Source organism: Struthio camelus, chromosome 2 (genome assembly GCF_040807025.1).
Source record: "Struthio camelus isolate bStrCam1 chromosome 2, bStrCam1.hap1, whole genome shotgun sequence".
In the NCBI taxonomy this organism is placed as follows: domain Eukaryota; kingdom Metazoa; phylum Chordata; class Aves; order Struthioniformes; family Struthionidae; genus Struthio; species Struthio camelus.
The window spans coordinates 88,742,360-88,768,882 of NC_090943.1; the positions used below are offsets into that span (position 1 = coordinate 88,742,360).

The 26,523-nt window shown below is 34.6% G+C and overlaps 1 long non-coding RNA gene across 1 annotated transcript; it reads right to left on the bottom strand.

Annotated features, from left to right (window-relative positions):
- Positions 1-901: 901 nt before the first annotated feature.
- LOC104153741 (uncharacterized) lies at positions 902-18,704 on the bottom strand. The gene is made up of 3 exons (XR_696321.2): positions 18,618-18,704; positions 13,054-13,161; positions 902-1,147 (listed from the first exon to the last, which is right to left on the bottom strand). It is a non-coding gene; the product is annotated as an uncharacterized lncRNA (long non-coding RNA).
- Between the last annotated feature and the right edge of the window lie 7,819 nt (positions 18,705-26,523).

A 26,523-nucleotide genomic window follows, 5' to 3' on the forward strand; every position in this document is an offset into this window, starting at 1 on the left:
TGGTATAGTATCCTACCTTAAATCAATGAAAGTTTGTTGTTTTCCACTGCAATAGACAAGGCAAGACTCCTCGATCCTGAGAAGTGCAGTACCTGGGAAAACAATATGCTCTCTTGTACTGTTAGTTAATGCCAAGCACATACTATTCTGGTCAGAGGAAAGAGTGGCCCTGGACTGTGGTTTGGCTCCCTTTCACTGTGACAGACATCTTCCTGCTTCATTCTTAGTTTGTCCAAAGCACATAAGAAGAGTACGTCCCACAGCTACCTTCTTACTGCAGAATGAAAGGTAAACGGAGGCACAAACATGATTAGCATTGATTAATCTGCATTTTAGAGGATAAACATAATTCTCTAATTCTCTCAGTAACTATATAATTTGTATAATAATAAGCCTACCATTATATATCCTTAGTTTATTATGTGATTTAATATGAACAATTCTAGGAACAATGAATACCTAGTTTTCATTTTAAATTATTAATTGCAAAAGAACCGAATTACTTTATTTCAGTCTACAACTCTTGTTTTTATTTCTTTCAACTCCAAAATATTAGAGCAGAAAATGTTACTATCTAGTTTCTTCTGATTTCAAAATTTATGTGACAATAAATTTAATTGATCCATTTTTTCTTTACTTTTCTGGAGAAAACATGCACAGACCTGAACAAGTAGCAGCTTTAGACTGAGAAAATAGTAGTTTTAACTCAGTTTTAAAACTTTAAAATAATAATTAATCTCTAAATAATATTTTTAAAATTTCTCTTATATCTTCAATTTTAGAAAACACTTTTTCTGAAAGCAAGTGTTGTGCTTCTCCCCTCTCTGCTTTTTTTTAGATAAAATACATTTATGGCCAAATCTTTATAACAAATATTTCAAGGATAGATACACTGCTCAGCTGCCAGTAGCACTGTCAAAACAATGGCTTGTCTTCTGTCTCCGTTAGCACTTTGAGCTTCCATTTGTCTTGAATTTCTGTAAGAAGTGCATCATTTTTGAAAGCGAATCTTCCTATCTTCGTGTATCATGAAGTCTGCGGTGTAGGGGGAAGTATATGTATATATGCATGTTCTTTCCTGTTTCCAACTCTGCTGCAGTCAATTATATTGACATCAAAATGGGCTGCGGAACTGTTTTGTTCAGTGCTGAGAAAGAGCAGAAACCTGAAATTAATGGATAACCTTTTAACAGCACAAAGAATAAAGCTATACAAGGTGACTATTCTATGGTAACCATACTGCTATATTATGGGGGTCATTTCTCAATGGCAGGGATTATGTTTGTTCAAAGTAAATGTTTTCTCCTCTGAGCCATGATTTCTTTTGTGGGCAATAACTGCAGCAAGCATAATGTTTGCTCTCTCCATTGTACTTTATAACAGATGATAACATACAATGAGTGTTCCTCAAAAAAAAAAAAGTTATTGTTTTAGTAACAGTCTGTTCTTCATTCTGGTATGTAGCATTTGCTAAACACACCCAGGAGTTTCCAGGAAAATATTTTTAAAACTGCGTTTCAGTTCTGCAACGCTTTCCATCGACTGTAGTGGGAGTCACAAAGCTAAATTCCTGTGCATTCCTTCAAAAGTTTAGGGGCAGATGTCATGCCGCAGGGAACAAAAATAGCTGTCGCTGGCCTAAGGAGATTTCATCAATGCTATAGTGTTGGTGACAAATCTAAATATCTGAAGAAACTGGCACATTCCTTTTTTGCTGGCAACAATTTGACAAATTTGACTTACTGTTTCACTCTTGATCATCTGTAGCCTTTCCTAATTCTCTGAAGCTTATAACACACAGATACCACTCATAACGATTGTTTTCTTTCTCTCAAAATATTCACACCAGCAGGTATCACTGAAATAAATATTTTCTCACAGGCTTTTGATGACATTGCCTGTTAGGTTAGGAGTGTAGGCAGACTCCTTAACTCATTTTCATTCATAAATATGAATTATTGTAGACTGTCAAATATTATTCTCCATCTATTCCAGGAACTATGATCTCTGGGGGTAACCTAGATAGTTTTTGGTTTTCATTAACATTCTTTGTGATTTTTTAAGCAATAATGATCAAGGTTTGGGTCAATTCTGAAGGACTAATGATTAACTGGAAGGAGCTGAACAGAAGGCATAATTCTAAACCAGGTAGTCACTGCTCCACAGAGAATACAGCCATAAGCCATTAAAAAAACAAAACAAAATACCCCTCCACTCCTGCTTCCCCCACCCCCCCCAAAAAAAAAGGAAAGAAGCAGGAGCATTTACAAGAGTCAGAGTTGCTAAATTTGAAACTAAGTTTGAAATAAAACTGGTAAATTTGAAATATCATATAAACTAAACTATGATATGAAATATCATGTAAGTCTAAATTGTTGGATATGTTTGACGTTTCATTTATCTGTCTTAGCAAATCTCACTAATATTAGCTATTAATTACTTTTGAAATTGGTGTACATTAAATGTATACTTTCCGCGTAAACCGCATATGGAAAAGTGTGGGTGAAAATACAGTAAAAAGCAGCTGCTGCAAAAGAAACATAAGAGAAGAAATGTGAACTCTTTATGTATACAGTAGTAACAATTTAATGGAAAAACCCAAAACAGTTGAAAGGTAATTTTTCCCCTATGCAAAAAATCTATGCAAAACCCTTTTATATGCAAAAATCAAGTCAACTTATTTTTATAAGGCATGTTTCATGTAAAGTACCTCAAAATTCTCCATAGTGAAAGATCAAATAATGAGATGGCACTCGTGGAAACAGCCTCAGTGAGTTTTATAAAGATGACAAGCCAAAATAAATGAAATTGAACCCACTTGAACAGCATGAACATGAACTTTTCCAATAACATTGAAGGTAAGCTTTGATTTACACTGTGAATCTTGTTCCTTTAACTCTGATTGGGTAAAGATTAGTGTTTTAGTCCTATTTAAGATTAATTGCTGTTTTTTGGGTTTTATTTTGTTTTGTTTTGTTTTGTTTTTTAATATATACACATTTACTTTGCTATTTCCATTTACCTTTTCACGTGTTTTGTTTATAACAGAAATCCCTTCTAGTCATTGTGTTGTTAAAGATGTAATAAAAAGAGAAGAAAAAAATAACTACATCACTGATTAAATTAGTTCTGATCTAAGTATTTATATCAGGTAATTCTACTATTCTGCTCTACTAGATTATAAAATAAGGCATTTGATTTTACCTAAGTAATTAAAAGGGAAAACAAACAACCTTACAATGCAATTATTAATTATGTTCTACAACATTTAATAAACATCAATTATTTGTAACGGTGCGCTGCTGCAACTTCTCATATTGTCTTTGTAAAGACTTTGAAAAATAAAATCAATTTTTTCTTCCTGTTTTCTTTTGAGAGAAGAAGGGGATAGATTACAGTATATGAATAGACCAATATCCCACTCTCATCTATAAATCTGTTTTTGAAAATATCCTGTGAATCCAAGCAGCACATACAAAGAATTTCACGTGCCTTAGTGACCAGACATGCTTTGACTGACCTTCTCTGAAAGATTTCTTGTACAGTGTTTCTTTGCCATGTATATTCCTATTGAATTGTTGAACAAGTAGTTGATAGGCAATCCTGCCTTCCCATCCATTTAGAAGGCATAATTCAGATCCAAAAATCTGCAAAAATATTATATTTCTTTTCATAATTCAGACCCCCAAAAATTATGGGTACCTTCAATGTTTCTATTTTACCTTTTTGCCTTTTACATTTTGAATTATATTTCACAATTTAAAATTTTAATTGTATTTTGCCTGCAGTTCTGAGAATTAAAAACTTTTGTGAAAGTGGAACCTGAGGTAACTGCATTACTCCAGTCATAAGAATAATATCCCTCAAAATAGCCTATATATGTTAGATGTGCTTTCCAGTCTTTACTGGGATGTTCTCTTTAAACATGACTTTCAATCCCAAATAATTATATATTTATAAGGATGACCAGTTTGTGATTAATCTATAGTATGGAATGAAATCATCCATTGACAACTGATCACATATTTTGTGTTAGGGAAGAGCTTCAACATATTTCTAAATAACACAAACAGGTAAGTAACTGGTATAACTACTCTTCTTAAAGGTATAACTTATACCTGTCTTACATACTAGGAAATTTATTATTAATTTACTTATAAGAAGCTCATAACTTTTACAAATAAACTTGACTTTACAGATGAGATATCATTTTTATTTGTTTGTTTATTTTAATTAAAGAATCAACAGAAATGCAGAGGTGATAGTTGTGGATGACTAGAGTATACATTATACATTTATTGTGACTCTGATGACTGAAGAAATTAGATGTCAATATTTACCAGTCTCATTTGTTGATCTAGTAATTGATTAGAAGACTTGGAGGTAGAGTATATATTTGCCAAAGAGAATGAACTATGTCATTTCATGAAGCAGGTAGTTAGACAGAGGTATGGGGGAAACAATAAAACTGTAAAGAGATTGTTATCAGATAAAACACAACTGCATACCCACAGTATTCAGTCATGGAAGATCTCTAAAGCTCGTGAAGGTGAATGTTTATGACTGCTTTTATAGTCGCTCATTTTCTTTCTGTTGCAATATGGACAGCATTATGTTTAATTTTGAAAACAATCAATTCTAAAAGATTACTTTGATTGCATTACATTACATTACCTTAAATTACAATAATCTTTCTGTGATGAGTTATGATGAATAGTGTCCACTGTTTGATACTCTGTGCTATTTCCCACCAGCAGTCTGTGGGAAACTGCCTTGTTGCTATGTCTCAGGATAATGTTAGTCCTTACCTGAAAGCAACTGACTGTAGTCAGCTGGATGAAGTTTCTGCTGGATAAGCAGCATGAGAGAGACTAAGAAAGTAAGAAGCTTAAACTATCAGCAAAATTCCTGTGATACCTCTGAGAATTGCAAGAAATGGATGTGCAGACAGGACTCAAATGCAATGGTAAGAAAGATACTTTTCATAGACATCAATTGGAAATTCAAACCAAAAGCAAGACTGCAGAAAAGAGCTAGACCTGTCAGAACACAAATTATTGGGGAGGTTTCTTTATGAAACTTTTTTACTTAAATTTTTCTAACATACTTTTTAGCAGGGCTGTTCCACTTGAAAAAGTTCCAGATTTGAGTCTGTACTTTATTAAAGCCTAGTTTTAGCATTTATAAGCTTTTTGTGTGGCTCCTATTATATTCACCTTAAGCAAAAAGGAAAGGGTAGATCTATCTAAAAGCTCTGTCTGACTCAAGATCACATTACAGATGCCTTTAAAACCATTTCTGATTCAGATGTAAAGACTAAAATAAACCACTTGGACATGCATTCCTGACTTCTAAATATGACATGGTTTTATAAACATGGATTTACCTTAGCAAATTATGATGAACTACCTGAGTTTAGATCAAAACTAAAGTGCATTTGGCAATGTTTTGAATAGTTATTTACCAAAAAATACAACTGATACTCGACTTTTGTGTCAAACTGCCCTGAAATGATGAAAAATTGAAAATCAAATACATTTAATTCCAAATGAAATACTTTCATTTTCATTTCAAAGAAACGTTTCCAGACTATATTTACATACCTTTAAAAAAAGAGAAAAACCGGTCTTTGGTTTCAGTTTGAGCTGTTCGTTGCTTGATCCTAAATGCTGTGGGGTTTTGGGTTTGGGCCACTGAATTTGAAAGTCAGTTGCTCAGCTGTAATGAGCAGGTTTCTATATCTTTATGTAAGAATACAGCTATTTCGATTTTATTAATTAATTTTACTGAAGTTAGGTCTCTCCTGAATAGCAATATATCAGAAATAACTGTCACTAGAACACTTGATTAAAATTAAATGTTCAGAATTTTGCAGTTTGCCAGAATAAAAAATACTTGTGCAACGAGCATTTTTGCTCTTGTATTTTGAGTGGTAGGGAAATATATGCAGAGAAAGGAAGCAAAGGAGATTGTGCTAGGATCCTGACTGCTGGCACATTTATAATGTTATTTGTTTGTTTACAGGTTTCAGTGGCAGTCTATTTACTTTACTTCAGATAGCTTATGCCATTTGCCAAATAGGTCAACAACTTCAACATGAACACATTTTTTGAAATACCTGTAAATCTAAAGTTTTGAAAGCAACTTCTCATTTTAAAGCTTGCTTCATTGGCAACCAGTAGTTTAGTTTTCTACTTCGATTAAGTCCTTCAGAAAATTTACCCTTAGAAGTGTAGTTTCCACTGACTTCCTCTAAAAAGCAGAACCTTTTCTTAGTCATCTCTCTTCCCGCGTTGCAGTGCAACCAACATACAGCCCCTCATTTTTCTCTTGCCTTCAGTAAAGTCAGGAAACGTCAGGAAAAGTTCAGTAAAGCCAGGAAATACTTTCCTTCAGTAAAGTCCTGTCTATGGCTATTGCTAAAGACTCATAATTACATAGCATAAACCAGTAAAGCTTGTGCTGTAGTGCTTGATAGGTATTTTGTCCTCAGTATGGTTCAGAGGATTTGACCAGCAGATTACTGTCTACCTGCCCATAGAACACAGAACTGACTTTTCTTCTACTGACAAATGGGTCAGCTCACCAAGACCCTTGCTCATAGAAGATCCTAATGACTTCAAAGTTTCATACAAGGTAGATTTAATGTGGCAAATCCTAATGATAGTACACAGTCCTGCAACAATTTAGAAAAAGGATGGGTTCTATCAGTTGAAATATATATTATTAATTTATTATGGGTCCTGATTTGCTACATAGGCAAAAAGCATGAATGATTGTATCGATGCCAATCCCACTGCTCTGAATTTACACACTGTAACTGAGGACAAAGTAGACCCTGCTGCCCACAGCAGGAATGTGCAAAATTAAAGGGGCTGCGGAAGGCTTTAGTCACAGTGAAAACAGTTTTAGCTGCTAGACATTTTTAATGTGTGACTTGATATGAAAAGCAACACTCAATTTTCAACTGTCTTCAAATCAAGTGACATACCACGTAAAATAAATATGCAACTGAGATAAAAAGTATATTTAACTTTATGCGGACGTGTATGGTTCATTGAATGCATTCACGCTTTTCACATTATTTCTTTGAAAAAGGTAGGAAGTAAAGTGCACCAGGAAAAACCTTTTTAAAATAAAGCAGAAAAGAATTACTGATTGATAGTAACTGACAACCAGATACCAAAAGGAAGTTTTAAATTGATTTCACCATTAAAAAATTGAGATCTATGTCTGTACTTTAAATAAGTAAGTTAGATTCCCTAGCGCTAGTGCAAACCATAAATAAAATATGTTTATTAATTTTACATAGCAAGGCTATGATTGTATAATGTTATTATTCTACTGAGCTTTTTCTCACTGCTGTTTTAGCAACATCAAGGTGACTTTATCCAGGAAATCCCAGCAGTGTAATTTACCTACAGCTAATAAATGGACACAGCATCTTGAACATTTTATACACAAAACAGATGCTGCATATCCTCTCTCTTACTTAAATGCACATAAAAGCATATCTTTACACTTAAATCAATTTTTATGTAAGATACTTTAACATTTCCCTTGAAAACTGCTTTCAGGTTACAGTTAAAGCACTGCTGCGCTTGCAGTTTCTTTTGACCATGACATTTTCCCTTGCTAGCGTGATAATGTACCTTTTCATTCTAATAAGCATTAGCTATAAAGAGAATTTATGATGTGGGAAATTTGGAAAACATTGATATTAAATGTTTGCAGTTTGTTTAGACTTAACATTAAACCCATACAGTCTGAAATTTCAATCTGGTTTATTATAGCACAACTGATGCTTCCTATATCAAGGACTCTTCCCAGTATGCTAGTATCTATCAATTTTTTTATTTCTTAGTATCATCAAAAGTGCCTCCCATTCCTCTGGCAATGCTTTCATTGCTTGTTTTATCTTGAAAATTCTCAGTTTTGTTCATAGTCCAAGTGGAAGCACTTTTGATATGTCTGAAGTAATATGCTACTCATGAAAAGGTAACAATTGTTTTTTCAGAAAGCATTCAGTGTATGGTGTAGAGGGGGCATGCAGCTGAACAAATTTTGGTTTTCTGATTTCAGATTTCTTACTGCGTGTTTCTCAGGGCATCTTAAACTTTTTTTCATTTAGGATAAGAAGCTCAGCTATTTGCTGTCCCTTTTTCTCCTCCTTCCCCCATGCTTTCTGAAGATCAAATCAATTTCTTTATTGAGAAGAGACAAACTTTTTGACTACATTCTTGCATTTTATAGAGTGGTGGGTTTCTTTAAGGTAAATTTTTCTTCTGTGAAGAATATTTTCTGAACACCTCAAGCATTCTTCTCAGAGAAAATCCTCAAATCCTAGAAAAGCACCATCTCTTCATGAAAAACATTTGTATTCCCATTTTCCTTTAAAACAAATGTCTCAGTCTTTGGTATTTCACAGAAAACTCTGCATAAGTGCCAGCAGAGCAGTGATGTATCTAAAGAGATTGCATCCCTTACCTAATTGTGTGTTTCTGTTGAATCAGCACTGGGTTAGTCTTTGACAGATCTACTACATAAACCTGAGTCACTTCTTAAGCATCTTTTTACTTCAGATTTCCTTTCTGACTTTAAAAAAGGTGTAAGGAAGAAGGAATGAAGCGCATGTTGTTGATGTGCCTTGGAAAATATATGAGATCTATAAGTATCTGGAGTAAAGTATTTATTCTTAAGTCTGTAGAAATGTAGCTTGTAGTCCAGTAACCAGTGTTGTGACTGCCAGTAATAAGCCGTGAGCTTTGTACTGAGTTTGCAAACTGACTGAGGTTTGCTCTGACCAGACTTCTCTTGGCTTGTCTGGAGCTCTGTTTTTGTTTGATTTAGCTGCAACAGCAATTTTTCTTCTAACCGGGTGCCTATGGCTGATTTCTTTTATTTTTGCTTATCTTTGTATGGTTCAATCATAATTTTTATATGCGTAGTGGTAAAAAGATGTAATTCTGTGTAGAATGAGATATTTCTGACTCCAGCATAGTTATGTAGTATAGAAAAGCACAGGCCTGGAAGGACAGCAGAAGCCTTGGGAAGTGGGCACTCAGGATGCAGTGTACTGTGGTGTACAGGTGTGGGATGATAAGAGACTGGGCGTGAACTAGCCTCAGAGACTCCAAAACTATAAACAACTCACTATAGTCAGTTAAAGAAATGTAGTGTTGGCCCTGACAAAATCAGGTTCGGACATGACAAAGAGAACAAAGGAGTAATGACTAGCATATATGAAATGCACCATACATAATAAAATAGGATGTAATGTGAACTTGCAGACCAAAGAAGAGAGAGCAAAGTGTAAAAATGTGTTAGTAAGCATATAAAAATGACCTCAAGTGGATACTAGAGTAAGAAAGAAGAAATCACAAACATAAACATTATATTCCTCACAGCAAAGGACACCAGATGTTGATGACTTGTCATATGCCACCCCACCAGACAGAAGTCATCAATCTCAGGGCCTAGGGGGCAGAGGAAGGGTGAGCATAACACTGGGAAAACAGATAGATAGTAGGAAGTATGTGTATAATAATCTGAACTGTGTTATTCTTTTTGAGACTTTTCTGTTTAGCAGTATTCTTCTTTTTTATTTCCTTTTTCTTTCTTCTTCTGTAATAACAAATTTGGACTAATAGTAATTCTTTGATTAGAATTTTAACATTTCAATTATACTAATAACAAATTCTTGGCTTTGTATATCAAGCATTTCCTTTTTGTCTGTAAGAAGATTTTGAACATGACAGAAACAGCTCAAATGAATAGCTTGACTACAGGTGTATGGATGCTTTTTAACTCACTTTACTGGTATGTTAATTCTAGATCTTACCAATATTATTTATAAGCCAACACTATCTTTTCTGAGCACATTTAATTCAACACAATCTTACTTAATGCCTTGAAATCACAGTTTGCAGGACTATAACTTAAACATTTCAATGCCATATGAATTACATGCTTAGTCAGTCAGCAGGCTGTTTCCAGAGCTCTATGGTCAACACTCTATATCACTGGAAGGTCCCTTATAAGGAAAACAATATATTAATCTTTTTTTTTTTTTTTTCTATTAGCATCTTGCTTAACTTTTCAGCCTTTGCAATTAGGAAATTTTCAGTCTACTGAATTTTAAGTCTACTATAATACTTTCATCCTTACACTTTGCTAGCTTGTTCAGTTATGTGAAAAAGCTTGGAAGTACCTTCTCACAGTACTGTTCGAAGCATTCTTCAGGTGTTCTTTATTCAATGTAATGTACAATGGCCAGACCTTTTATTATACAGTATGTTATCTGAGTTTCAAGTTGTGAGTGCTCATAATTATATTTAATACAGTAACTGCTGACATGGTCTGCCCAGTCAAACCCTAGTTCAGGGGCACTGCATCATTGATAAAATAGAAAAGTGCAACATTTTATCTTATTGTTTAGGTGTTGAGAGAAGTTCCTATTATTTAAATCATCAAAGAGTATGAAGGAGAAACACCAGTTTGTTTTAGCTCTGTTAAGAAAAAAAGTAAAATATGCAAAAGTGACAGTATATTTGTCAACCTAAGTGACAAAATGTGTCATAGAAATGCAAAATCTTTACAGAGATCACAGAAAATCAATCATAGATAATTTTTTTTTTGTCTAACAGATACCATGTATGTCTGACTGAAAGCAGAGCTCAGCTAAAACTGTAGTTAACATGCACAGTTTTAGATGACCTTGGTTTAGGCTTCAGGTAAGTTGTGATTTGGAGTAGTCTGTCCACATATCATTTGAAAGTGTGCCTATCTGAAGAGAGTATAGTATTCAGAAGATTGAATTTCAGGTGAAATGAAGGCAAGAGAAAATAGATAGGAAGAAACAATATATTTCAAATACTTTTCCACGCTTATCTTTTTTTGAGAGTTTATCTGAATCAAGAAAAGAAATAAAACAATTTTTTTTTTCTGGAAATGACCTGAAAACTTCTCACGGAAATTAGATTTGGCAATATTCATTATCTTAATTTCAGATACTGATTCTTTCAAGTTCAGTACAACACTCAAGCATACACATTAATTAGCTACATGTACATAACATTTTGTGAGTTTATATCTGATTACAAACACTGTTGTTGATTATGTAGTAATTTATGTCTAGACCTATTGATATGTATGCTTATACAAATTTGCAATAAATTTTAATATTTTTGTTATTTCTTTGTATTGTATAAAATTTCAGCTACAGCAGTAGAGTTGAACTTATCTTTCCTTCTACAGACATAATAATTTCAATATATATAGACATAATAATTTTAATATATATTGTTCTCACAGTACATAAGAGAAAAGAGTAAAATTCATTAAAATATCTGTAAACTGTCCCCTTATACCTTTTCTTCCCAAGTTCATTACCTCTGCTCAGTGGAAGAATCTGTGAGAATGAATTTGCCTAGCAGGGTGTCTTGGAGACTCAAATACACCCAAGTTTTACACTGTTTCATTTATTTGAGTGAATAATAAAAAAAACACCGATAATCTGAAAATATTCAACTTTATGGCATCAGATGAACAAATTAAAACTTGCTTAGTGTTCAGTTGTTTACTGAAATCTACCTGAGGTATTCAAGTTTTCTGAATCAAGTGAAGCTCTGGGAAAAGCTTTCTGTATGGAAATAGTAGCTGAGGACTTGCCTAAAGTTAGGAAGTATTAAGCGAACATCCACACCTAAATCTTCAGCCAGATTTTAGCTGGTAGTACATATAGATAAACAGTCACCTTGCCTACTCATTGCTAGTAATACTCCTTTAAAGGCAAGCCAACATTCTGCAATAACTGCAGTTTCATGGCTTGAAGATGGTATCACTGAGGTCAATAGCTTAGTAACAGTCAGATATGAATTTGACATTCATGTGGCAATGAGATGTTCCCATTGTGCTATAAAAGATTTTAAAGAATAGGCACATGTGTGAGCACATGCTCTCCTTTAGCAGATGAAGACTAGGATGAATCTTTCCTAGCTAGCTGGTTAATGCATAATCAGCTGCAGACAATTCTTGCAGCTTTCTCTGAAGCAACTAGTCCTAATTCCTGGTGGGAACAGGTTGCCAGCCTGCTGAGCTAGAGGGATCCATGATCTGCTCTGCCACAGCAGCTCTTGTGCTTCGTAAAGGTACTCTTTCATTCAGTTCTGAGATACAATTTTAAAGGACTATTCGTTAACACTGTCTGTAAACACACGAGGGCACTTGAACCCTTGAACCAGCTGAGTGCCAATTCCATCCAGAAGCAGTAAACCTTACTAGAGGCTTTTAAAATAATTAATAGTCTAAGTAAGTTCATTATCATTTAAGATCTATTTTAGCTACACATATTAATATTCTGTTTTTGTTGCAGAGCTAGTTAGATACTGCCATTCATTGATAATAAGTCATTTATTCCTCATTAACTGTTAGGATGGATGTAGATATTCATTATAGCAAGACAACAGACTCATTTAACTGCACACAGTACTTGATTATACACTACGAACATTGACCGGAATGTAAATTTCATTCTGCATAAGTCTCGTTTCAGTTGTTATCCTCACCATGGGATAACATATCTTTCCATAATCTGCTGTACCTTTTTTTCATTAAGTATCTGTCTTACAGCCTAAATAAAATTAAAGATAAAAATAAAAAATAAAGACCTAGTGGTCCTCTCCATTTGGGTAATTAGTCACATAAAGAATAAGGGTTTCCTCACTGAAACTGCTCAAGTTTTAAAAATGTTCTGTGAAATGATGTCTTGCTGCCAGACAGTTGTGCCAAAATTAGTATGATCTTAAATCAGATGAGATTCAGATTTAAAGAATGTGAAACCTTAACAAATAAGCATTACACTGGTCATGGCCACAGGCATTTACTTTTTCAGAAATACAGATATTCTGTGTCCCAACTACAGAAATCAAAATGTCAATTTGTACCTGCCAGATGGAAGTCAGAAAGTATATTCTTCGTCATCTTTTGCTCTACAGCAGATATCATTTCCTTTTCTGCATATATTTATGATATTTTTTTTCTTTTCACTCTTACCTGTTTACATTTACAGAAAGCCTTTGTGTGGAAATGCAGGAGTACTGTAATCATCCTTCAGTTATGACTACTATGCTGCTGCCTTGCTCAGGGCATTGTACGATGCATCTAGTAATATAAGAAAATTATAGCTTTGAGATAAATTGAGGCTTTGCATGATTGGCGGGTCAGGGCTACTGCACTATCTCATGAAAGAAACTATGACTCAGTCACACAATTGCATTTGCTGTTTCAAACAACACAAGAAAACTTTGTGCTGTTTTTCCACAACTCTGTTCAAGGCTTCTCCTGCTGCAAATACATATACTAAATTTGGTAAGATACAGACTCTTTCCCATGGGTGTACATAGGATCTTTGCTGCACATTCAATGACATTTCCCCTTTCTGAAGGCAAAGGGCTGTCTTTTTAAAAGGCTAAATCAGGGGACCAGCATATTGCTTATGGAACTACAGATAGAGTGTAATGGAGCCATTCAAAACAGCTTAAAAACTGGAAGGAAACAGAGTTTGCGTTTAAAGAGGAAAAATAGCTTTATCAAGTCATTTAGCCCAGTTCTGCTGTCCAATTGGAAAGAGGGTTTTTCAGAGATGTTATCAATTCATGGGCTGGCTTCCAATTCTTCCTTCCTTTCCATTCTGGGTTGGGAAGACTGCCTTTCTCTTCTTCAGCAATTAATACTGCACACACATAAATACAGTCTTTAAACAACAGTAAGATGCTTTTATTCTTCCTTTTGCATACTGAGGCATGGAGGCATACTGAATCTGGCATCCTGCTGTATATCTAGACTATGGAATGTTTATATTTGATACAACTATATCTGAAAACTCTGCAAATCATAGAGCTGCTATGCAATTATAAGTGCCCTTCTCTTTGACATAAAAGAGAAAACCCCCAAAATCTTACTTGAAGAGAATGTTCATTTGGGTGTTCATCACTATGCTTTTATTGGTAAAGACTTCTATCAGTGCAACTTATGCAGTCCATTTGGGAGGAAGGGTTTGTGCTTTTAAAGGATGCCTCATCAAGCAAAGTGCAAATGTACAGTGACTCTTAAAAATGCATTTGGGCTGCACCAGGGTTGGGCCATTCAGGTTCTAATGACAAAAAACAAAGAAGCACTCTGAAAAGCAGGGGTGGTTTTTTGTACAAAAGAAATCTATGCAGTCAAAACATAATTTTACATTACAGAAAATTTTCATCTAACTTTACTGAAGTCTTTGAAGATGGCAGAGATAAGACACACAGTACTTTGTAGGACTGCACTGTTCAAAGTTCAGTGAAAATAGCTGGTGAAATGTTGCATAGAGGCAGTAATACTGTAAGCTCCAAAGGCTCCTAATTTCTTCTAACTGAAATCAGTTTTCCTCAGAACATTCTATCAAAAGTACTTTTCATTAAGGACTCTTTCCATCTCTATTTGAACTTTCTATTCTTTTCCAATTTTTCAAGAAGAGCCCTGAAAAGTTTTTTTTTTTAATGACAAAATATATTTAAAGAATTCTCCTAGTGCTGAAAAAGTGTCAAAGATTGTTACTCAGTAAAAAATTAATGTCTCTCTCAAGGTAAAAAAAAAAATTGCAAACACTTTAGTATCAGCAATTAGAGAGCAAGAAGAAGGAAATAATATAATTTGATAATACAGATTCCAGGACCTGAATATTTTTTATACTATGATATGCTTCTAGAGGCATGTAAATGTATGTTTTTGTTAGTTTAATTCCTCAGATATCTTAGATATTAAAAAAATGCCTTAAAGCATATCTAATTTTAAAAACAGCTAATATTACAAAATGAATTTAATAGATATATCACAAAAAATACCCAGTCAAATCAAATGAATATACTATTCCCCAAAATTAAAAGGAAAAAAAAAAAAAAAACTAAGAAAAGCTATGTTTCATTATTCTAGTGAGCCTGACTGAATTTTGCAATAAAGTAAGTGCTATTTATATTTTTCTTCAAAGTGTGCAGTTTAATTGGCAAAATGTCAAGGCTGATTCAATCAGATTGGTGGCATGATCGTTGACAACATTCTTCAAGTATTCTGATTCACATTAGAAATTGAAGACATATGTTGTGGGAGAAGATGCCTTAAGAATGAAAATATTGTTGATTCAGACAGATGGTAACTTTTTTAGCAGGAAAAATGAGAAGCAAGAAAATGACAGCTGAGCAAAAGTTAAAAACTATTAAGCCTGACAAGGTTAAAGACTGAATGGGACAAGAAGGGGGTGGATTTCAAAATAACTGTTAAATATAATACTTTAGAGAAGAAAAGTTTTCTTTTCATGATAATCTTTGTCAGCAAAAACATTTACTTTTTTGTAATACATAACTACTCTGAAACAGTTTGGGCAAAACTATCCCTGAAATTCATTTAGTTTAGGTTTCACTGGTTTTGTTTTGCACTCCTAACTGCTTTACGTTGCTGGATTCTTTATTTATAAGTATTTACTCAGAGCAAATCTGTGTAGCCTATATTCACACAAGTGAATATGTAAATATGCCAGTATTGCCAGTGTATGCCAGTATTTTTAATTTCTAATTTTAATTTTTTACTTTTTTTAAATTTATGCCAGTAAATTTAATTGCTTATCTATAGACTGACAGCACCGTGTGCGATTCTCTGTTTCCTTCCAGTTCCAAAGAGTGACTTTTAACCTTTGGCTGTTATTTCATTTCACTCTCCTTTTTTTCTCATTTGGCATTCATTCCTATTTTATTTCCATGTTAAGTTTGCATGTCTGTCCTGGAATAGATAGAGTTAAATTTGATGCAATGCATCAATAGCTCTTTTTGAATAATTCAATTTTAAATACTTAAAAGAAAAAGAACCCTTAGAATGTGAAACAGTAACAATTGCAAACACTTAAGGAAGCTCACCTCAAAATACGAGATTCTAAACAGAATATCTAAGTGAAATTGCTTGATTAGTGTTAATCTCATATAAAAGAAAAATATCAAAAACTATAATTTCTTGGACTTCTGTTGATAAAATAGCATAATTTGGATGAAAATTAGTTTGAATTTATCGGTCACATATCATTTTATTTTAATGTTTTGTTTTCTGCTGACAGGAAAAAATCTTGGTTCAAACAATAAACTGCATATTTTATTGATGTCCACGCAGGCTTGAAATTCTTCATCCGAAATCCACACTTAACTTTCATGAAACCTTTAAAAACTCAGTTAAATTTAAGAGAGACTGTTTCCCCATCCTTTGGGGTCTACAATTTCCATAGTCCGGAATAAGGCAACGTCGTCTTAGAACCGTAATTTTAATCCAGCCTTCTAAATCTGTTCGTTCCATTAGTTCACTGAAGGTTATATCAAGCTTTTAATTTCTACAGTGAACACTTTCTAGGATATTTATTTTACTAAACAGCTATCCATACTTAGTGTTATCTTTATTAGTTGAGTCTCATTAAAATAGAGGAGCTGTATGTTATTTATTGTAATTCTACCTGCTGCCTAGCACCAAGCACCAAGCACTTTAATTTTATTAAAGGTATCTGCTTGGTGACACTGCTTCTTTACTGTTTATTGACCAAAAGCCTCTTCTAATAATTCTTACAACAGAAATAATATGTGTGTACCCAGCTGTGGCATAATCATGGGAAATTAGGATAAATCCATAGAACAGCACTGTCTGCCAGCTCAACTTTTACTTAATGTTTTGCATATATAATTCTTTAGTGTGCTGGAATTTAAAATAGACAATTCTTCCCATGTAGTATTTTTTTCAAACAATAACCCAATCCTCATAAATAAATTATATTTCTCACTTTTTACAGCAAGAGCTGAATATGCAGATGGATTATCCAGATTTACAAAGAGACCAATATCAAAGCAGAGATTAGAACTGAAAACATCTTGGAGTGTACTCTGATATTCAGTGCCCTTGTTCCTGATTAAGCCTCATTTCAGATTGTATTTTAAAGACAGCCGAGCTAGCAAGCAGGGGTAACGTAAATTCTAGGTCATCTCAAAAACATATTTCCACTTTTATTGGTGATTATAAAAGATCAGAATATGCATGCTTTTTTCCTATGCAACCATAAATTAATCAGAATTCAATGTCAAAGATAATCTTCATTTTTTCTTAAAAAATTAAAAAAGGAGAGAGAACAATGCAAGGCAATCACTAAGAAACAAGCAAAGTTTCTCAAAACTTTTTTGTAGACTTCCTAGGTATGTGTGTGAGAGAGAGCAGTAGGCGTCCGTTTGTACTATCTCAATGAAGCATTTTGGTTTTGTGCATTCTCTAGGATGGAACAGCCGTATAGCAGAGTCATTCTGCAAGATTCTTATTCTGAAAAGAATGATGTTCTTGTTCCACTGAAGTAAATGTCAGCAGATTGCTGACTGCAGTATATGTGGGATTTCAGAATACGTGGTTGGACTTTCTTATATTATGAAAAAGAAATACTGCAGGAATAGGACATATTTTTTATGAAATGATCAATGTTTTCCTTTTCTTTGTTACTAGAATAACATCAAACTTCTGTCCTTCCGGACTAATATTTTTGTTATCAAAAGCATAATTCCTGCTGAGCTAACTGTGCTTTTTAACCATACTAAGGCTGAAGGCTGGTATTCTGCCACTTCTTTCCATAATTTTAATTAGGTAAAACTATATGCTTAGACTTAAATACAGGCTTAAATTCTTTGTTTGACTGTAATCTATGTCAATAACTTGGCAGAAGCTCAGCAAAATAAGGGCTGTTTTAAAGTAACGACTTCACCTATGACTTCAGTGGAGGTACAAGCAGATCAATAATTGATGGATAAATTTCATTTGGGAAAAATTGATGAGGTAGAATCAAATTTATATAGTCTCTTAAGCAGCAAAGTAGATCAAGCCTTGTTCTACATTGAGAGTCCTAGACACTTCATGTGATTAGAGCAACTTTACATGTGGAAAATCCTCTTTAAAATTTTAAAAAGAAGTTTTTAAGAAGTTAAAAAGGAGTTGTATTTACTAGTTTAAATAAATTAGAGAAAAAGCCGTGTACATTTAAATTTTACCTTTTAAATTGTTTGCTATCTAAAAATAACTGTTGCAAAATTAAAGATGACTGATACGCTGAAGTAACCAAATAGATTACTAAATGTTTCTAAAATCTGGAATCTCATTTCAGGTAGTCTGATTTCATGGACTAGTTCAACCTGCCTAATTTATGTCCTAGTTAATCATTATTTTCTTTATACATTAACTCCATGTACCACCATCCTCAAAAATATTGTTTTTAAAATCTGATTTAGAGTTCCTGTTCTGTTAAGGATTAATTAAAAAAGAAAAAGGAAAAAACCATATGGTTGATACTTTCATCCTCTGTGCAAGAAATCCGTATTAAACCAAAGACTTTTGCTTCTTCAGGAAAACAAACTAAAGTTCATGAAGAAAGCAGTCAGTTAGCATAATGAAACATGATGAAAAGTATTTATACTAAAAAGGAAAAAGCTTGAAAACTAACATCAAGTATCTAACAAGATGAATAACTATATTATCTACTTTTGGTTTTATGATTCTGGCTGAGTACTATGCAACATACTTACATATATGATCTATTCTTCTATTCTGTAGGTCTATTCTTCTTCATTATTCCAAAAATTTATAAGAAACAGACCTCTGTTGTAGTAATCCCCTTCGTTGTAAGCATTTGTATCTTCTTTTCTTATCTGAGGTCTGAACTGCAAAAATATATTGTAATAGTCCCTTTCATTTCCTTATATTGTCTTAGTTTTTGCTTGTAAACACTGTGGAATTTTGTTTTGATATGGTGTTTTGCTTGGATTGTTATCTATTAGGATGTTATGGAGCTATACAGCATAAAAATCTTGTTTTATGAGCCTTGTAAGCCATAGGACTCAATAATGTTTCATAACACTGAATTCCAAAGGTTGTGTCTTTTCTTGCAGAAAGAAGTGATTTTCTTTTCTATATTTGGCCTTTTTAGAGAAAGATTTTCCAAAACTCTTTCCCTGCAATAACATTAGTTTTTGTCCTTCCATGGTATTTATTTAACTCTTAGACTTTTTTTATAACTCCTCTCTACATAAACTGTTCATAACGTTCCACTGTCTCCTCCAGTGTATTTTCCTCTAAAACTTTTATTTAGTAACTCAAAGATGTTCCATTTTTTTGCAACAGTCATCTTTAAGTTAGAGTGACCACAGCGGATCATAACATATTGGTCATATTTTTTAGCATGATCTTCCATTTCAATTCCTGTGCAATCTAATATTTTATTTGTAAATTCAAGATTTATACTTTAAATTTATTTTCCAAATGGTGCTTAGCCTCATCCTGCATTGTTATAAATACATAATTTTTCAAATTAATCAGAAGTGCAGTAGCTAGCAGACTAAATTAACCGTTGACCCAACCAGAAAGTATGGGGGGGTAGAGGCAGAGATTAGAACGTAAAGCTATGCTTAGGCTAAATGCTCATGGTTCTTCAGAATCCAGTTTTTGCATAAGGAAAAACATATGTACATAAATCATTATTCTACAGATTTTTTACTCCTTTTGCTAACCCTTCAGATTCATATTTTTAAAAAAAAGTAGTATCTTCAGTACAACTACCCTTAGCCAGGTGTATTGCCCTTCACCACAAAGGCATCAGCGAATTTGCCACAATAAATGTTTCTTAAATATAGTTCTTTTTCCAGGCTTTTCCTGATGCAAGAAATGATCAGTTATGTTGTGTGAAGGTGCTCATTAATATATGTAAAGATATTGCTTCTTTTTTTGCTCATCTAATTGTGAAAAAAGCAGAGCTAAAGGTGTGTCATCATGTCCCGTTCCCCCTACCCGGTGTCCTCCCCCATTTTCTGTCTCAGTCCACAGGATTCTCGAATACCTAAATGAAGATAACAGGAACTACTCCAATATTTTCAAAGTGGAATATCGTGCTGCAGTAAAAACACTTATTACCTATGATTAATTGAAGAGAATATTTAGAAGATCAGCATACATGCAAGGCCAAGGTAAGGAAGCACATCTGACTAGAATTAATTATTCACCCTTAAGGATAAATCTAACTATGCATACATATATATGCATGTATGTATGTATGAAATCTTGTGAAATTTAAGTTAAAAATATATAGAGGCCCAAAGATGAAAAAGAATAAATAAGTTTATCTAGCTTTTGTGCAAGATAAGGGACGGGCTTAAAAGCAGTTTTCAGAGAAAAGATGAAATTTCATTGGCAAAAAGACTTTTCCATTTTTCTCTGTAAATAATTTGCTAGAGTGGTACTAGAATGGCTGGAATAGGACTTATCTGTTGTGCTTTCAAAAATCATAGCAATATCTAGCTGATTAGAAAATAAGGAGTGAAAGTTGGCCCTACTTTTTTTTTCTTTTTGATAGGATGCTATATTTCACTGGGAGATTTTGCTTCAAAATATACATCTGGAGAAGGCCATCTAGCTTTTCTGGTATTCTCAGATGTTTCCATGAAAATAGTTAACCTTTACCCTTCCTTTCTGTTGCTGCTGCTAGTTGAATACAATATCTAACAAAACAAACTCCTATGATTTTTGTGATGTCCAAACTGAGAGAGCAGAGTCAGATGCAGACAGAGTCTCCTTATCTGAATGTTTCTTAAAAAAATCAGGTGGCCTTGCAAAACTGAGATCTACCAATCACAACATGTAGTTTTAAAACTGTGCTGTTAGCTGGTGGAGCAGGGAGACTTAGGAATAAATACGATAGCAGTTACAACTTTTAATTATAAATGACTGAGGAAACAGAAAAGACTGATGGCCTATAATTAATTTCAGCTCCTGAAAATGTCCTTTCATTTACATTTTGGGCTCTTAGCAGCCAAGCAAGCGCATGAAAAACTGTGAAGGAGCTATACTAGGCAGGAATAAACAATTCCTTTTTCTCTAAATGTCCGTTCACACCTCAGGTAGATCAGAAAAATTATTTCACCTTGCCATGTAAAACCTGGAATTAAAAAAATGACATGAACCCACTGATGTGTTTTGGACCATAATTCTATAATTTTCAGTCTTATGAATGCATAGAGCACCTATATCGTATCAACACAAAAACGATGGATCTGGCATCAGGGATGGCTCAGAGAACGTTAGCACATCTATTAACCTTGAGGGTTCTGTGCTGGCACATTATCACCAAACAGCTACATTATCCTTATAAGATATTTTCTGGGAGGTTTATTCAATTCTTTTTCGTGATTTACACAAACAATGCATGCGAGCTCATGGGATCTGGCAATGAATGAATACTCAGAACAAATGTTAAACTAAAATCTTTTCTGGAAAAAATAACAACAAACAAAATAACATTCACAAGTTTACAGCCTATCTTCCACAAATATCTTCTGTCATGAAACTAAACATGAATTAGACAAATTAACAGAAAAAGGTTTTAGCTATAATACAAAAAATAATTGTTAACGCTCCCCTCTTCTGCTCTCTTCAGTGTGTGGAACATCCAAAATGAGTAAAGTGTCACATCTTTGTTTCTCCTGGTTCTTCTGAAGTGGAGAAGAATGATGCAGTAGGTTCCATCAGAAATTTCTGTTTTAAACATTCCCCAACTGCATTTAAGGGTCAAAGGAGAGCTCTTTTTCTAAGATGATGGGTCTGCAACTCCATAGTGATACCAATACCTTAATAACAATTTTAAAACCTACCAGATCTGTAACTCTTCCTGCTGTCAACCTGTATGTGCTGTGTATTCTTATGCAAACGCTTGCCTTCTCTTCTTTACATACCACTCAGCAATATGATTTTGTAATCAGTTAACTCTACTTAGAAATGTTCTTTGCAGTGAAAAGCCTTTTTTGTCACAGCTGGTTATCTTCCAGAACTTGGGGGAAGTGAACATCCTAGAACAATTTTAAATAACTTTTTTGCATTCCTTTGCACTGCACTCTCTATATATGAAAGGTCCTCATGCATTAGGAAAAGAATAATATTTCACTATTTGCTCGTAAATCATAGGTTAGGAAGGTAAAACTAAATAATGTAGCAAGTCCTCAGTGGAGGACAGAGTACTCAGGAAATAGTTTGAATACTAACATATCACAGAATCACAGAATCACAGCATGGCCAAGGTTGGAAGGGACCTGTGGAGGTCATCTAGTCCTTGCTCAAGCAGGGTTCTCTAGAGCACCTCGCACAGGATCGTGTCCGGGGGAGGGGTTGAATATCTCCAAGGATGGAGATACCTCCACAACGTCTCTGGGCAACCTGTTCCAGTGCTCTGTCACCCTCACAGGAAAGAAGTTTTTCCTCATGTTCAGATGGAACTGCCTGTGGTTCAGTTTGTGCCCATTGCTTCTCATCCTATCTCTGGGCACCACAGAGAAGAGTCTGGCCTCATCCTCTTGACACCCTCCCTACAGATACTTGTACACATTGATAAGATCACCTCTCAGTCTTCTCTTCTCCAAGCTGAATAGGCCCAGCTCTCTCAGCCTTTCTTCAGAGGAGAGATGCTCCAATCACCTAATCATCTTTGTAGCCCTCCGCTGGACTCACTCCAGTAGTGCCATATCTCTCTTGCACTGGGGAGCCCAGAATGGGTGCAGGACCCTGCACTTGCCTTTGTTGAACTTCATGAGGTTCCTCTCTGCCCACCTCTCCAGCCTGTCCAGGTCCCTCAGAATGGCAGCACAGTCTTCTGGTGTGTCAGCCACTCCCCCCAGTTTAGTATCATCAGCAAACTTGCTGAGGGTGCACTCTGTCCCTTCCTCCAGGTCATTGATGAATATATTGAACAAGACTGGACCCAGGACAGACCCCTGGGGGACACCACTAGCCACAGGCCTCCAACTTGACTCTGCGTTGCTGGTCACAACCCTCTGAGCTCGGCCCTCCAGCCAGTTCTCAATCCACCTCACTCTCCACTCGTCTAGCCCACACTTCCTGAGCTTATCTAGGAGGATGTGATGGGAGACAGTGTCAAAAGCCTTGCTGAAGTCCAGGGAGACAACATCCACTGCTCTGCCCTCATCTACCCAGCCAGTTATTCCGTCAGAGAAGGATACCAGATTGGTCAAGCATGATTTCCCTTTGGTGAATCCATGCTGACTACTCCTGATCACCTTCTTGTCCTCCAGATGCTTAGTGATGACCTCCAGGAGGAGCTGTTTCATCAACCTTTCCAGGGATGGAGGTGAGGCTGACAGGCCTGTAGTTTCCTGGCTCCTCCTTCTTGCCCTTTTTGAAGACTGGCGTGACACTGGCTTTCTTCCAGTCCTCAAGCACCTCTCCTGATCTCCAGGACCTTTCCAAGATGATGGAGAGTGGCCTAGCGATAACATCCACCAGCTCCCTCAGCACTCGTGGATGTATCCTATCAGGGCCCATGGATTTATGGATGTCAAGTTTGGACAAAAGATCTCTAACCTGATCCTCCTCCACCAAGGGAGAATCTTCCTTTCTCCAGACTTCCTCTCTTGTCCCCAGGGTCTGGAATTCCTGAGGACTGGCCTTAGCAGTGAAGGCTGAAGCAAAGGCAGCATTCAATAACTCTGCCTTCTCTGTATCCTTTGTCACCAGGGCACCCGCCCCATTCAGCAGCGGGCCCACATTTTCCCTAGTCTTCCTTTTGCTATTGATGTATTTGAAGACGCCCTTCTTGTTGTCCTTGACATCCCTTGCCAGATTTAATTCCAAATGGGCCTTAGCCTTCCTTATCACATCCCTGCATACTCTATCATAGGTATCAGTGAAAACTTCTAGCAATATATTGTCCAGGAAAAAAATGCCAAAAGTTTGCATGCGTACTTACCTATATCCCTAAATGTTTTGAGGATATGTAATTAGAAAAATAAATATGAAATTTCATTTAATCTTGCCTCAATAGCTCAAGATCTTTGTAACTGAAGATTTAGATTGCATAATGTATATTAACCCGACAAGGGAAGATAGACCATCTTTACACTTAGAGAGAAATAATATGATCTATTCCATACATCCTAGGTTGAGGAGTCATCTCGCAAAGACATCATAGATACTTGAAGTAAGTACAAATGATCCAATACCTTGTGCCTGAGCTTTTCAAGATGCTGGGGGTTTTAAACGTCTACCCCTCAGGTGAAAGCCCTTCCTTTTGTTCTATATTGTACAGCACCTGGCATAATGAATGTCTGTGATCTGTGACTGAGCCGTCTAGGTGCAGTTTCTATACAGATATTAACTGTAAGTTGCAGGTTTATTTCAAACTAGGTACCTTAACTCAATTCGTATAAAATTATTGAGTGCTTCTGAGACACAGATTGCATAATTCATTTGGTAACATCCTAATTAATTTGTATTTTACTACTTTAAAAGTGAAGTTGAAATGTATTTTATTTTTTAATCAGCCTTATGCTAGTGAGCTTTAGCTCTGCCTTCACAGTTTTATGTGACAAGCAGGGTTCCAGAGTAAAAAAGATAAATTAACTGTCCTACACAATGAAGTGGATTCTCTGCTTTCCTTGACTCTGTTATGCAGTTACTTGATCATTCCTCCCAACTGCACTATTTAAATAATAAATTCTTAAATAAGAATGTTTTTTTAATGCTGTACATCACTTCTATGATAATTACAGTAATATTGCTGGCACTCAGAAGTCTGTAAATATTTTTTACAGTCTACTAAAGTATTTTGACATGGCAGTTATTTATCTGAGAGAAACATAAAGAAAAAAATCACATTTATTGGTGTGAACTGAAAGATAACAAAGGCAATTCAGTGGAACTCATTTATAATTTTGTATACATTTGTTCTGTGTCCAACTTAACGATGGTTAGCAATCTATTTAAGTCAAATGTTTAACCTGTGAGATGGGAGGCACTTCAGCAAAAGCATCTTATTGCGGGCACAGATTTAGCATAGCTTTTGAAGGGGCTGGGAGTTTTTGCAAAAAAGATAATGGCCTGGTCTACGTTGGTCACTGAACCTGTATAACTGCTGTCTAGGGATGTGCTTTTTTTCCCAATTACTGCAGCTATTTAAATACAGTTTCTACTGCAAATTAATTTTAAATTTATTTAAATATAAATTAGCTCAGTACATCTTCTTTCTTTCCAATAGTAATAGTCTCTACAAATACACGTGACTTTTATGCCCTTAACTGAATCCAATATATATAGGAAGCTCTGAAGAGAAGCATTTAACATGTGAGGTTTAGATCTAGGATTTTTTACCCCTTTGTATATATGACTATTTCTGTCAGGAAAGAAAATTAAAATGTATATAAGCATTTTTGGACTTGCAAGTAACAAACAACAAAGATCATCATAATATCATCTGAATCGATTACTAGAATATAGCCATTTTTTCCACTAAAAATGTTATTCATTCTCTTTTTTTTTTTTCTTTATTTTCTCTTCATTATTATGGACTTGAATGTTACGTTACTTTCATATGCAGATGTTTTTAAAACTCTTATTGTTCAAAAATAACATAGCGTAGTAGTGTAACATTGCCAAATGAAACTTCCTACCCTATATCAAAATTTTGTATTTTCTAATAACCTAGAACATAAGATTACATTTAAGATGATAATACACTCTATTTCTTTCTTTCTACTTTTCACATAGACTGTAGCATCTTCTTTTGACCTATAATAGCTGAGCTGGGAACATATATACTGATTGCGAAGCTAAACATAAGAATAAATTTGCAGCACTTCTTTAGGTCCTACATTCTGACATTGAGAGGCTCTAAATAAGAACCAAACTCAAAATCTGTAATAAAAATATATATTTATTTTTAAAAAAGGCTTTTTAAAAGACATATTTCATATTCCAGTTGCATAACAAGTAACTAGTTAATGAAAATACATTTTGAAAATAAGTTTAATATATTTTAAGGTTGACAACACAGCAATATGCATCAATCAAACTGAATGACAATATAAATGCTATGCCAAGAATCCTATAATTAAGGTGATCTTTCATAGAAGTCTTGGAATTAAAGTGAAATCTGACAGCTTCTCTCTGGAGAAAATGGTAATGGAGATACATCTGACCAGGCTTTAATTGTGAAGGGATTTACTATTCTATTTTCTTAATGATTAATAGCTTTTGACCAAAATAAGGGAAATCATATAAAGAGCCAGGATAAATTTGGAAGGTCAGGTAACTATTAAGCAAACTTCAGTCCAATTTTTTTCCCAGTGATTAGCTTGGGTCATATACTGCAGTGTATTCCAATGAACTACATTATCGATACCCTAACAAGCAGAATTTCTAAAACAGTCAGCAACAGCTCTAAACTTAAACAAACAAATAAATATTTAAAATCTCAGAAAAGTGCTGAAGATTTACCTTACATTTCCCTACTATCTAAATTAAAGTTTCAGAATAATCAGTTGTAATAATGCTTACTGCTTATATAGAGACATTTGAATATTACTGTCACAGAAATATGTTGTTCAATGTAAGGCATTAAAAATTGCCCCATTAAGAAAATCTTTCACATACTGTGAA